The 13,876-nt window shown below is 43.3% G+C and overlaps 1 long non-coding RNA gene across 1 annotated transcript; it reads right to left on the bottom strand.

Annotated features, from left to right (window-relative positions):
* Nucleotides 1-6,800: 6,800 nt before the first annotated feature.
* Nucleotides 6,801-11,387, bottom strand: LOC123366764. The gene is made up of 2 exons (XR_006578176.1): nt 11,266-11,387; nt 6,801-10,350 (listed from the first exon to the last, which is right to left on the bottom strand). It is a non-coding gene; the product is annotated as an uncharacterized LOC123366764 (long non-coding RNA).
* Nucleotides 11,388-13,876: the final 2,489 nt, after the last annotated feature.

Raw genomic sequence — 13,876 nt, 5'->3', positions numbered from 1 at the left:
TCTGCAGACACGGTGGAAGTACAGAAGTTTGGAAATCTGGCTCCAGGTTACAAACTAAATTTGGTTATTCTTCAAAAATGTAGATACACTAAGGTTGGTTGATCAGAAAATGATGCAGCATGAGACACTTGGGATTGGAACTGGTCAATTTGCTGACACCAAAATATTTCATGAAGATGGGAGACTCTCATGCTCTATAGCCCGGTGGTTGTGGCACTGGCCTGGGATGTGGGAGATGCAGGTGCAAATCCCTGCTCTGCATGATTGGAGTGATCTGGAATGAATAACTGTGCTCTGAGTCAGGCATAGCAGGGACTCTCTCAATTTAATTCCAATGCAGAACAAAAACCTCTAAAGTTTCCATGAAATGGAATTGTCACCCTCCGGATAACTCTATCTGGGATCTATGGTTGGCCCATTTTCTGGCTCCTCAAGCAAGGAGGAGATCAGAAGGCTGTCAAGGTAGCACATTCACTCCCTCAAGTCACTCAAAAGTGACATCCTGTAGCTAAACTCTGAGCAGCATTCATGCACTCAGGAAGAGGATCCCTTCAGCACCTCCAAACCCAGGAAGTTTTTTGTGATATGGAGCCTAAATGGGAAATCTCCATTGATGATTAAAAAAAAAATAGCAACACAGAAGCTCTCAGGAACAGCCTTTCAACACCAAGGCATATAAATAGGGGTAAAGTAAATGAAGAATTGGAATTCTCAAAAAGCCACTGTGCCCACCTAATGCTTCATTTGCAAATATGCAACAAGTTGCAGGGAAGCTTCAAGATCTGGGAAGCCCAAAGAAGGGCTTCAGTGCCAACCAGAAAGAGGAAGGGGTATATTATCATCACATGTATTATATAATCTTAGCATAAAGTGGCGCCAAAAGGCTTGACCTTTTGGTCTCAGAACAGCTCAAGTTTATGCAGTCATCTTCTAATCTAGTATTTAACCTGGTAGGATATAATCATTCCGGTTCATTATAACCACAGCTTCAAAAAACTAAAACTTATCATTAAATAAGACTGTTCCACTCTTAATTCTTTTTTAAAAATCACTTATTGATAACCCACTATGTTATATAATAATTCTCTTGCAAAATTGCATAAACCCAGCTGTGCTGGCTTTAATTCAAAGGATTAATTAGTAGCAATGGGGGCAGCTAAACATTTTCTGAAATTTGTCTTGGATAAGCATCCAAAAGATTGATGTTTATCCAAAATTTATCTGAACTATGTGAACCTGTTTGGTGAGGAAATCTTGCCAGATCCAACCAGTGAGTATAATACATCCTGAAACAATTGCCTTTCTCGGGGTTCGAGATGACTGACTGCTGCAAACAAAGAGTTTGTGAACATTTGTTCACCTTCCCAACAGATCAATTTGACCAAGTGTGTAATCTTTCTATTTATTAGTCGCTAAGGTAAGCGGGGAAATGGTCCTACTATTGTGGGTAATTTTCCTGGTTTCTATACTACCCCAGTGGAATTGGATAGTGAAAGGATCTGAGTCCCTGCCCCAATTCCCTTTACCTGGATGCCTGCCTGACTTTGAGGACCCTCCTGTGCAGCAGAGTCCATGTAACCCTGATAAGGCTTGGCATTGGGGGGGCTTAAGGATGGTGGTTGGGGTCTCTCCACTTCAGGGTACTCTGTCCTCACTGGCCACTTCCCTGACCCAGAGATCGCTAAATTGAGTTTAAACCACATACAATATACTAAACAGAAACTGCAAACAAATAACGGAAAAATTTAAAACGTTAAAGGATACAGGAACCCCGCCCTGTGGGCATGGGGTCACCTTAAACAATCGTCTCTGGGACACAGGAAAATTCACAATATGTTCCTTATACATGGCAGGCCTCTTTCCCAGGCCCTGGCTGCACTGCAGGAGTACTGCAAGTAAGACACCTGCTCTGTTGGGTTGCCAACTTTCTAATTGCACAAAACTGAACACCCCTGCCCTGAGGCCCTGCTGCTACCCTGACCCTTCTCTGAGGTTCTGACTCACTTTACTGCAGCCTCCGTCACTCCCTCACCCTCATTCACTTTCATAGGGCTGGGGCAGGGGGTTGGGGTGTCGGGGGGTGAGGGCTCCAGCTGGGGGTGCGGTCTCTGGGGTGGGGCTGGGGATGAGGGGTTTGGGGTGCAGGAGGGGGCTCCAGGCTGGGGCAAAGAGGTTTGGAGTGTGGGAGCAGGCTCAGGGCTGAGGGTGTGGGCTCTGGGGTGGGGATGAGGGATTACGGGTGCAGGAGGGGGATCCGGGTTAGGGCCAAGGGGACTGGAGTGTGGGAGAGGGATCAGGGCTGGGGTTGTGGATTGGAGTGCGGGGGAGGTTCTGACCTGAGGCAGAGGGTGGGAGTGCAGGAGGCGGTTCTGACCTGAGGAAGGGGGTTCAGGGTGCAGGGTCTGGGAAGGTGTTAGGGTGCAGGAGGGAACTCAGGGCTGGGGCAGGAGGTTTGCGGTGCAGGCTCTGGCCAAGTGGCACTTACTTCAGGCAGCTTCCAGTTGGCAATGCAGTGGGGCTAAGGCAGGATCCCTGCCTGCCCTGGCTCCACACTGCTCCCAGAAGTGGCCGCCATGTCCGGCCCCTAGGCAGAGGTGTGGCCAGGCAGCACTGCGCACTGCCTGCACCCGCAGGTGCCACCCCTGCAGCTCCCATTGGCTGTGGTTCCTGGCCAATGGGAACTGCAGAGCCGGCACTGGGGCAGGGGCAGCGTGCAGAGCCTCCCTGGATACCCATGTGCTAGGTGCCGGCAGGAACTGGTGGCTGCTTCTGGGAGCAACATGGATCTAGGGCAGGCAGGGAGCCTGCCTTAGCCCCTGGCTCCCTCTGCGCTGCCAACTGGATTTTAATGGCCCACTCAGTGGTGCTGACTGGAGTCGCCAGGGTCCCTTTTCAACCTGGCATTTGGGTCAAAAACTGGATGCCTGACAACCCTACTCTGGTTCTATCCTGCTGCTCTCTTCCCATCTCAGTTCTGGCTGCTGCTCTCTCCTTGGCTCTGCTTTATTCTACGCTGGTAGCCCCAGGTCACACAGAGGATGGGCCTGCTGGGTCCGTGACTCCCTCATTGGACTGCTTGCCTTGTCAATCTGGCTGACTTGGGGCTGTGTCCTCTCCCCATTGACCCTGGGACCTGTCAGTCTCAGTATCCTGACTCCTCTTTGGCTCTTACCCTTTCTCCTGGTATTGGGAGAGGATCAACTCAAAAGATCCCACTAAAGTTTCAGTAAGGGGCCAACAGCCTCCTTACACCAACATTCACTCCAGTGATTTTTTTCCCTCCACTCTTTGAGAAATGACTGTTATTTATGGAAATACCCATATTTACATGTGAGCAAAGCTACCTGTGCACAAACAAGAATATTTGCTATTTACCACTCATTATTATTGTTGTCATTTATTTATTATGAGTTTCATTAAACTTGGTTATGGGCTGAATTAAAAACCTTGTTGAAACTGATGGGTGTGAACGTGCCCTTCAATTGAGACATCTGTAAGAGACAGTTAAGGAGCCACACCTAAAACAAGGCATTTAGCAGAGTCTGTCCAGAAACTAGCACCATGTGACAATTGTTTTGGTATATGTGTCTGTGGAAAAAGACAAACTGGGGGTGCATACGAAAAACTGAGACTCAGGCAGAGTAAGAAAGCCCATCAGCAGCCTGTAAGCTCAGTGTGGTCTTGGAAGGAGTCTAGAGAGAAGTTCTTGGTCAGAAATGCTGGCTGAGAGAAGCTAGGCCCTGAAAGCTAATAAACATTTTGTTTTGGGTTCCTCTTTCATTCAACGAAGCAGGAATTTGTACATTCCAGGTAAATAAACAAGACTGCACCAAAGGAAATACCAGACTCTATCATCAGTTTCTACTCCCAACTGTAACAACCTACAAGGCCCTGAACTTGTCTAGCTGATCAAGTTAAAAAAGGGTTTCTGCTTAGAAAGTTTCAGTCATCTGATCAGAGAGCAGAACTAACAGTATGCGATTTAGGGGACCAGACAGATACCACAAATAGTGAACACTGAATAGGCAAAGTGAGCAGTTCACAAAAATCCTATTAGGTTAAGCAATAGTGCAAATGGTTTGGTTAATACTTACTACTAATAAAAGGACCTGTTGAAATCAGGATCAGTTGTAAAAGATTCATGACCAGGAAAAATAATAAAATTCTTCAGATAATTATTCTCAGTGTTTTTTATTTGCAACAAACAATTCCCTGAACTCTACTTTTGCTATTTTGACACTTTCATTTTTTACCTAAACCAGAAAAGGCAGGGGCACGTGACAATTTTCCAAGATCTTTATGGGCATCCCCCCCACATTGTTTAAATATCTTCTTAAAAAAAAAAAAGTACATTTGATCTCTTAATTAAATTCTTCACTCTATTTCCTAGTTTCAGGCAGTGGCTGTGCTGTCATTATAAACTGGAGTCCTTAAAGCAATACCCAGTGACCGGAAGGTTGAGCAATAGCTTCTTTGCTCAAATTCTGCCTTTGTAAGGAGACAAAAGGCAGATTCTGATCTCATTTACACTGATCCAAATTGCAAATCCAAAGCAAATCATAGACAGGGCCGGCTCCAGGGGTTTTGCCGCCCCAAGCAGCCCCCCCCCCCCCAAAAAAAAGGTGGCCATCACGATCTGCGGCAACTCAGCGGGAGGTCCTTCGCTCCGAGTGGGAGTGAGGGACCCTCCGCCAAATTGCTGCTGAATCCCTGAAAGTGCCGCCCCACTCCTGAGTTGCCGCCCCAAGCACCTGCTTGATAAGCTGGTGCCTGGAGCCGGCCCTGATCATAGACATCTGGAACCATAGGGTTAGAAGGGACTGCAAGGGTCATCTAGTCTAGCCCCCTGCCAAAATGCACGATTTGTTGTGTCTCAACCATCCAAGGAAGATGGCTCCTTTTGAAAACCTCCAGTGAAGGAGCTTCCATGACTTCCATAGGCAGTCTGTTCCATTGTCCTACTGTTCTTACCCACAGGCACCAACTTTCATTGGCACTGGTGGGTGCTCGCACACACACCCCGGCCCCAGCCCTGGCCCTGGCCCCACCTCAACTCCACCCCCTCCCTGCCCCTACTGGACCCCTCCCCAAATCTCCACCACAGCCCCGCCTCTTTCCCAAGTGCACTGCATTCCTTCTCCTCCCCCCCTCCCTCCCAGCGCTTGCCACATGAAACAACTGTTTCGTAGCACAAGCGGTGGGAGGGAGGGAGGAGAAATGGGATACGGCAGTGCACTCAGGGTTGTGGGTGGAGGCAGAGGTGAGCTGGGGCAGGAGGGTGGGCAGAGCCACCACTAATTTTTCCCCATGGGTTCTCCAGCCCCAGAGCACCCACAGAGTTGGCGCCTATGTCCTTACCATTAGGAAGTTTTTCCTGAGACTTAATCTAAATCTGCTATGCTGTAGTTTGAACCCATTGCCTCGTGTCCTGCCATCTGTGGCAAGAGAGAACAACTTTTCTCCATCTTTTTTATGGCAGTCTTTCAACTGTTTGAAGACTGCTATGATGTCCCTCAGTGGCATTATCCGATCTACATTATCGTAACTGAGATAAGAATCAGGTCCCCCTATTAAGGATTCATCTTGTGAGGATCTGAAAGAACCCGCAGAGTCCTTCTGCTGTTGGTTAGAGAACAAAAACTTACTATGTGTTGGTTGGTGCAAAGCAAAGACCTGTGCTCAAATGGTCCCAAGGGAACAGGGAGGCCCCAACAACCCCTTCCTGGGCCAGACATGATGATGGAAGCAGCTTCCACCATCCTAGAGGATACAGCGCTAAACTGTAGTGCAGCCTGAAAACTGCTTCTGTGCACCAGAGAGCTGTGGAAAGGACTCTGCCGTCTTGAAGCCCAATCCCCTTCTGAGCTCTTTGTGGGGTGATGTGGGTCTGCATTGTCCCTAACGTGGCTAAATGCCACAATCCAGCCCATAAAGTGCAAGTCAACAACAGAACACAGGAGCAAACACATGGGGCTAGCAATCACAATTTATGAATAACTTTGTTTTGTTTTTCTTCTAGAGACTTTTTTTTTAAAAAAGGTGCAATTAGACACTGAGGCTGTTTGGCAGGGATTAACGGGGATAGCATGGTTTACAAATTAGAGAACCTGCTTCCTCTGTACAGCTGTGTGTCATTGCCTTGAGGGACTGTTATGGAAACAGATTCTAAATGAGTCAGTCCTGCTGTCTAGCCACAAAAGCTTTTTAATACAAACATCACTGAATGCTGCTCCTGCACCCGGCAGATGTTTGCAATCAGTTATTGACTGGCTACTATGTATGTCTCAGGGGGTGGCCAAGCTGTTTGCTTGATAGTAGATATCTAGGGTATGAAGTAATGCTTCTGTGAAGCACTTAGAAATGGAAATTGAAGTAAACACCATCTTACAATGGAGCTTGCAGTGCAGAGATGCTGAATATGAAATCAGAATAAAGAGTGAATTCTGGACCATTTGATTGTGCTTAACTGTTCATATTGGATGAGTTTCTTTTTGTAGCTCCTGTACTCACTGATCTGGTTCTAATTGTAACCTTCAGAGACAAAAGTTACCGTATTCTACCAGATAGTTCTAATTTCTGAGAGCCAAAAACTGAGGTCTTATTCAGTTTTCACTGAGGCAAACTTGCACTGAAGCCAAGGGAAGTTTGCCTGTGTGAAGACCGAAGAAAAACAAAGGACCTGAGGATCTAGCCCTGTGATGCTGAGGGACCCATGAAAGGCAGAAGTGCCCCTGATGAGAGGTCAGGTGAGTTCAAACCTCTCCCCTTCAAATCCAGTTGCTCACAGATTATTTTTAAAATTAGGTTTTATATTGTATTTTTATTTTTATTTATATTTTATTAACCAAATGACTGTTGATTGAGGCTTCTGGCATGTACAGGCATTTTAACAGTGCTTAGTTTTTATCATCAGTTTTTGGTTTGCATTATCAGCTCACTCCCAGCTATTACGAGAGAAGTTTATAAATCAACATTTGAGAAAACAAATCACACTAACCTTCCAAAAGCTTATTAAGACTTTTGGGATTTTATCATCTTAGTATTATTACCATTTTGCTTTCTCCAATAAGACCAAATGAGGAAATGCATTCTCTCCTTTGGTCATATATCTGCTACTTTATGTGGCACAAGTAACCCAGCAGCAACACTTTCATTAGCGGAAGTCCAGTTTTCCATGTGTTCGCTCTCCTGCTGCTGTTATTAGCTACGATTTGTATTGCAGCAGCTCCCAAAGACTCCAGTTGGGCTCACGGTCTCAGTGCAGTTTGGTAGTTACAGTTCCTCTCTTGAAGAGTTTACAATAAATGTCCTGCTCATCACTCCTTTCCTGATGATTATGCGTGCACCTTGCAGCACTTGCATCATTCAGGACCAGATGTATGGGGGTCGATCCTTAGATGGGGTAAGTTAGCATAGCTCCATGGTAGATCTGCTTCTGGGTCTCGTCTCAGAAAAGGGAAGCCTCATGAATATTTGTACAAATATATTTTCATTGCAGGTTTGTCCTGCCATCTTTAATCTTTAAACCAAGTTAAGCAGTCTACAACTCATTCAGCCTCTACCTTGTTTATAAAAGTGAGTCATCCAATGAGACTACGGAAGCAATACCACATGACTTAATCGACCAATCACACACCATGAACAGCAAATTATGAAGAGCAAGTGCTCAAAGCAATACTCCCAGCAAATATTTTGTGAGGAGTCCAGAATTTGTATAACACACTCAAATTATTTTTAATAACAAGCAAGTTAATACAATTGAAGTTTATTTCAGGTATTTGGAGAGCACAGAGCTAAATTCCTCAGATAAGTTGTTCACCATGAATAATTTGTCCAGCTCTAGTGGAAGTGCTGACAGAGAAGTAGGTAGAGTGCTGTAATGGGCAGTGTTTATTCCCTAAGCAAGGGGCAGATGTAGGGCAGTTCAGTTCTCATCACTCCGTGCTACTTTTTTAAGAAGTGTGTTTACTGTCTCTGTCTCCAGGAACACAGAGACACAAGCCCATCACCACTCACTCAACCCAGTTGTTTATATTTCCTAGGGCAAAATACTCTACTGGGCATGGTGACCAACTAGGGTGACCAGATGTCCCAATTTTATAGAGACAGTCCTGATTTTTGGGTCTTTTTCTTATATAGGCTCCTATTACCCCCCACCCCCGTCCCAATTTTTCAGACTTGCTGTCTGGTCACCCTATGACCAACTCAAATGTTACATCTCCAGGGAGCAGTATGAATAGTTTGCATGTGGCTTCTGCTGCCATTCACTGGGTGGAGAGTTCTTAAGAACACCCTCCCCCACAATATGACCATGCAGGAGCAGCCAAAATCGAGCCTTTTAATATTCATAAATATGTATTTATAGTATCCATTAAACAAAGTGGCTCACCATTCTATAGATGAGGATGTGAACGGGGTAGCTATTACAAAAGATGTGAGGGAAATTTAAATAGGGACAGCATTAAAGTGAGATAATTGGAGGGAAAGGCAGATGGGCCAAGCAATTCTGACATATATAATGCAACAGTGGGGCCAGATTCTCTAATGTCTTCTACTCCCTTTGCAGTCCCAAAGGGCTAGAAAACAGCCAGCTCTACTCAGCTGAGGATTCCCCTAGTGTAGGGGAGTCTCCAGCTAGCTCCAATGGCAGCCCTTTACATAGGGGGCATATCAGAGTCAGAAAGAGGAAGGCTGGAACATTACTGGGCTCTGGGAATTCTCAGATGGTAGGCAGGCACTTGGGGGCCAACAGCATAATGCAGAGGAGCCTGAGGCTCTTCTACACTCTGATGGGGATGGTGTAAAATAAACTTCAAAACCAAGGAGCTGCAACTGGCAGAAACCAGGGGTGCAGCAGAGAATCTAGACCTTTGGTTCTGGTTAGCTGGATATTTAAAAACAAAATTCCCACCAAGCATTAGGAACCCAGTTCATCGTAGTCATATATATGGAAAATGTACAAAGCAAAATGTTAGCACAATGAAGATTTCCATGTTAACAGACAAATGAGCCTTAAGATGGATATGTATAACATGTCTGCAAAGGGTTAACTGATTAACATCCCGTCTTAATTTTTGCATCAACCAATCATATTTGGTTTTATATGCAAACAGACAAAATAAGTCAAAACATTTTATAATAAAAAAAATCATGTAAAATATATAAGGACTCGTTCTGTGAACAGACAGAAGTAGGTGGCATCTGAAATGATCCATTATACTCCAAAGTTATTCAGAACTTTTTAAGACTCAAGTGTCAGTTCAAATGGTTGGCTAAAGTGAAAATAAATAATGCTGAACAAACATTAATAAAATACAGAACAGATAGAACCAATTTCTGTTCTGACATTTTCACCTTACAATATTCACTCTACAATTTTTTTCGGGGGGAAAGGAAGGTATTGTTATGATGCATGTTACATGCATGACAACCACCCTTTATTCAGGATAAATGGAAGAAGCAGTTAAAATCCTTTTTTGGGGTGAGATAGCTGAAGCAATAGGAGCCATCATCAAAAATGCAGGCCACATGCAAGTTTTTCATGAATTGAGCTGTGTGAGTGGAAGGGTTTCACAGGATATTTTATGATGGAATTTTGTATGCCAGAGACAGCTAAAGGCAGGCAGAGAAAAGAAAGAAAAGAAAAACGTTGCCATGAGAGAAAGAAAAGAGATAGAGTATTTTGGGCAGAGTGCTAGCTAGAAAGAGGCTTGGAACTGTGGACAAAGAAACAGAATGTCCTCTTGTTTGATTCCTATTATGTTCTGGGAAACAGAACTTTGTATTCTTTGTAAATAAACAGGACTGTATCAGAGAGATACCTGACTCCATCATCAATGTTGGCTAGCCGCTTGCATCAAAAGGGGTAGCAGTATGTTCTCAAAATATCATATATTTCTGACATTCCCATAGATAATAATTGTATCTGTTAGAACATAGAACCTATCCAGTGCCTTTCCTTCAGATGTTTCCTGTGCTGAAATTGTGCCAAACAGCACTCAGAAATCTCAATCTGACCTATGACATGCTGAATGTCATGAAGTAGTTGAATTTTTTGTCCATTTTTGGGTACCATTTTCTTGTCCATTCTGACTTGCTAGAAAGCTGAATCTTCATTCAGTGTGTTAAATACTGTGGTCCAGATTCTTCCTACATTTGCATTTGCACTGCAAGGTGGTTGCTTTCAGGCTGAGCACTGAATTTTTAGTTCCATGGAATGAAAAAGAGTCTATTCCATTTCTTGGTCTTGTTGTCTCTATTCTGTCAGTGATCTGTGTTCTTATTATGCAGCCTGGTACTCAGAAGTTTTTTCTTTCTTTATAAGGAACCTTGTGAGCAGATATGCCAAACCTGCGAAAAAAGCACAGAAATTGGGTTGGTTTTGGATTAATTGGCTCATGAGTTGCTCATTGGCTAATTTTTGGCTTGTAGCTTGTTGCTTTTTTTTTTATCGGTTCAAGGGTGCAAGGGGCAAGCAAGGGCAAACAGGGGAGAGAGTCAGGGGTGCACAGCGGGCCCACTGCAGTCCCAAACTGCACGCTGGTGGGATCTAGTCACATAGTGTTGAGGTTCTTAAGGACTGGCTTGTTTTGAAACGGGATTAGCTTCATTTTTGGCTTATTGTGAAAGTCGGGTGCTTATTTACCACATGAAAGTTGGCAACTGTGCTTGTGAGAGCAGATTGATGATTTTAAAATGTTTAGCTGGATTTCTGTGGTTGGAGATAGATTTTTTTTTAATAGCACTTGTCTTTTGCTCTCTGTTTGTACATTGCCTAGTATAAAGTGGCTGTGGCCTAAATCGAAGGCCTCTGAGTGCCACTGCACTGTAAATATTAAGCCATAAGATTCAAAACGAAGTCTGAATGAGTTGCGGCTGCTCAGAATCTCTGAACGTCAGAGTTGAGATTTTCAAAAATAGGTGCTGAAAATTGAGCTGCAAAATTTTGTTTAGGTACCTTAACTAGGTACCTGATTTTCAAAAGTGCTGAGCACACAACAGCTCCTATTGAAGTTAATAGGAGCTACTGGATACTCAACATTTTTTATAATGGGGCCATTATTTAGGCACTTAGACATGGATGTAAGAACCTAACTTTAGGCATCCAAGTTTGAAAATACTGGCCTAAATCCTCTCAAATTGTGACTATTACAAGATGGTGTTTGTATCCTAAATCTGGTAATATATAAAAACACACATGATTTGCTGTTATGGTTAAATTATTTCCAGAAAATCTGAGTAAAAATAAAGCCTTGTTTCACATACTTGAATATGGTTTATTCTCTCTGCTTCTCCAGCTGGATGGCTGTCTTACATGTATGCCAAGAATTAAAGTACAGTATGTACTGTACCTGTAGTTTATGCATCTATTATTTGTGAGATTTTTTTCTCCAGTACTAGCTCATTTTGGTCAGGAATCTGCTGCCAGCTAGGAAAGGAGAGAAGGAAAAACAAAATAATGTCCCTTAAGGTAGGTGGTACTAGTAAACAGCATATTATTGGTTTATTTAAAAGCAGTACAGTTGAGTTTGGTGACATCAGTGACATCTTCTCTGAGTATGTCATAGAAAACTATTATGGGAACCACAAGTCCAGCATGCAATTAGGGTTAGATAAAAGAATTGAGTAATTATGCAATAGTTGCTGTTATATAACTTGAAGGGCTGTGCCCAGGGAACAGAGTTGTAACTTAATATTGTAGCGGCAACTCTTAGCGCTGCAACTGCCAAGAGTCAATTGCTGTTTCCATTATAAGCCCTGTTTTGCAGTTAGTTTATAACCCAGACATTTTAATTCACGTCAGGCAAAAAGTTGGCAGACAGAATTTTAGACTTGAGGCACATTCTTTTTTTTTTAATGACATAAAGCAATTAATTATGTATTGTATTTTATTGTATTTCAATTCAGATCATTCAGAACAGCAGGAGGGTCCTGGTGGTTTCAGATTTCCTTTTTTAACTAAACAGGGTCTTACATTGCATCTAGCAAGCTAAATTCCGTCTGTCCCTATGTTGGGAGTCTTTTTCCCTCCATGCTACAGCCACACAAGGGGAACCTGCAGTGCCAGTTCTTGCACTCTGCTGGAGGAAGGGTGGTTTCGTAGGTTATAAGGCAAGAAGACACCACTGTGATCACTGTGTGGTTACCCTAGCTGGTAATGGTCATTAGTCTGACAACTAGAAGCAGGGACATGAACAAGCAAATTTGTGGTGATGACAGAACTGCTAGTACGTGAAGACCAGCAACGGAGTGAGCATGAGCTGTAACTCTAACAAGGAAAATGGGAGCCCCGTATCATATCCCTCCAGACTGCCATTGACTTCAATGAAAGCAAGATCAGGCACCAGTGACATCAGTAGCCTCTGACTATCAGAAGCTGGGAGTGGATGACAGGATGGATCACTGAATGATTACTTGTTCTGTTCATTCCCTCTGAAGCACCTGGTATAAGTCACTGTCAGCAGACAGGATACTGGGCTAGATGGACCATTGATGTGACCCACTATGGCCATTCTTATGTTCTAATACAGTGGTCATCAAACTTTTGTACTGGTGACCCCTTTCACATAGCAAGCCTCTGAGTGTGACCCCCCCTATAAATTAAAAACACTTTTTTATATATTTAACACCATTATAAATGCTGGAGGCCAAGCAGGGTTTGAGGTGGAGGCTGACAGCTCGTGACCCCCCATGTAATAGCTTCATGACCCCCTGAGGGAGCCCAACCCCCAGTTTGAGAACCCCTGTTCTAATACAATACATAGACCAAGACAGAACAAATTAAAACAAATATAGGACACACGTGACATTTGTTTGTACCGTAGGCCTGATTTTCTAAATGCGCCTAAACTTGGCATCCTTTTTAGTGAGTATTATTTATTTTTACATCTAACTGGTAGGATCTGTCTGGCTGCCAAATCCCTCGTGAAGATCCATTTCTATCACGATGCCTATGAGAAACTATCTTACTAATAATGGCGACATTGAGGGATAATTGGAGATAGTCTCTGTATCCGATTTTAAAAAATGGAATATCAAGACCTGGTCAGTTATTATGTTGACCACTTTACTGACAACTTGTATATCTTTGCCCTCCCCTCTTTTTATCTGTCGGTCATTTTAGATTGTATACGCTTTGGGACAGAGTCCGTGGCTTCTTTTATGTTTGCACAGTACCTTGTGCACTGTGGATGCTACAGGAAACAAGCAATAATAATATATCTAGGTACTTATATGGCATCCATTACTATAGTATCTGAGTGCCTGCAAATAATAGTAGGAGCAAAAAAAGCAGATGTAGCCAATCCCAAAAAAGCCAGTGATGAACAACTGGCCCATTAGTGTTTGATATATTTTAATGGAGTCACGGGTAAGATCCCTTTTATAGTCTATTGACCGCACTGTTCTGCTTAATTACAGATAATATCCTTTTTATTAATTTTTAATCTGCTTTTATATGACTCTTCCAATTCTAAGGAAGGTTCTCAGTTCAGAGCAATGGAATGTTGGAAAGAGGCACCATTTTCTTTTCTTTTCTTTTTCAGATTGCTTCTTTTTTTTCCTGTTTTTAAAAAGTATTTTTATAGGGATTCTTTTTGCTGGTTCTGTCAGCCAGTTCCTTCCAGTGGGAAGTGTTTCTGATTTCTATCTGAGTTACCCCTTTTTAACTATTAGTTGTTAGGTTTTTATTGTGCTAGATACTTGCAGAAATTGTGCTTATGTGAAAAAACTAAAGCTTAGGACACACTGGAATTTCCCAGTATAACCTTAGGCCTAGTCTATACTAGCCTGTTATTTCAGAATTAGCTGAGTTATTTTGAAAAAAAAAAAAGATTCCGTCCACATGACCAAACGTTTTTTTCGATTTAAAGGGCTC

Source organism: Mauremys mutica, chromosome 3, assembly GCF_020497125.1.
Source record: "Mauremys mutica isolate MM-2020 ecotype Southern chromosome 3, ASM2049712v1, whole genome shotgun sequence".
Taxonomy (NCBI): domain Eukaryota; kingdom Metazoa; phylum Chordata; order Testudines; family Geoemydidae; genus Mauremys; species Mauremys mutica.
The sequence above is the reverse complement of the archived record's forward strand: the minus strand, read 5'-3'. Positions and strand labels throughout refer to the sequence as shown.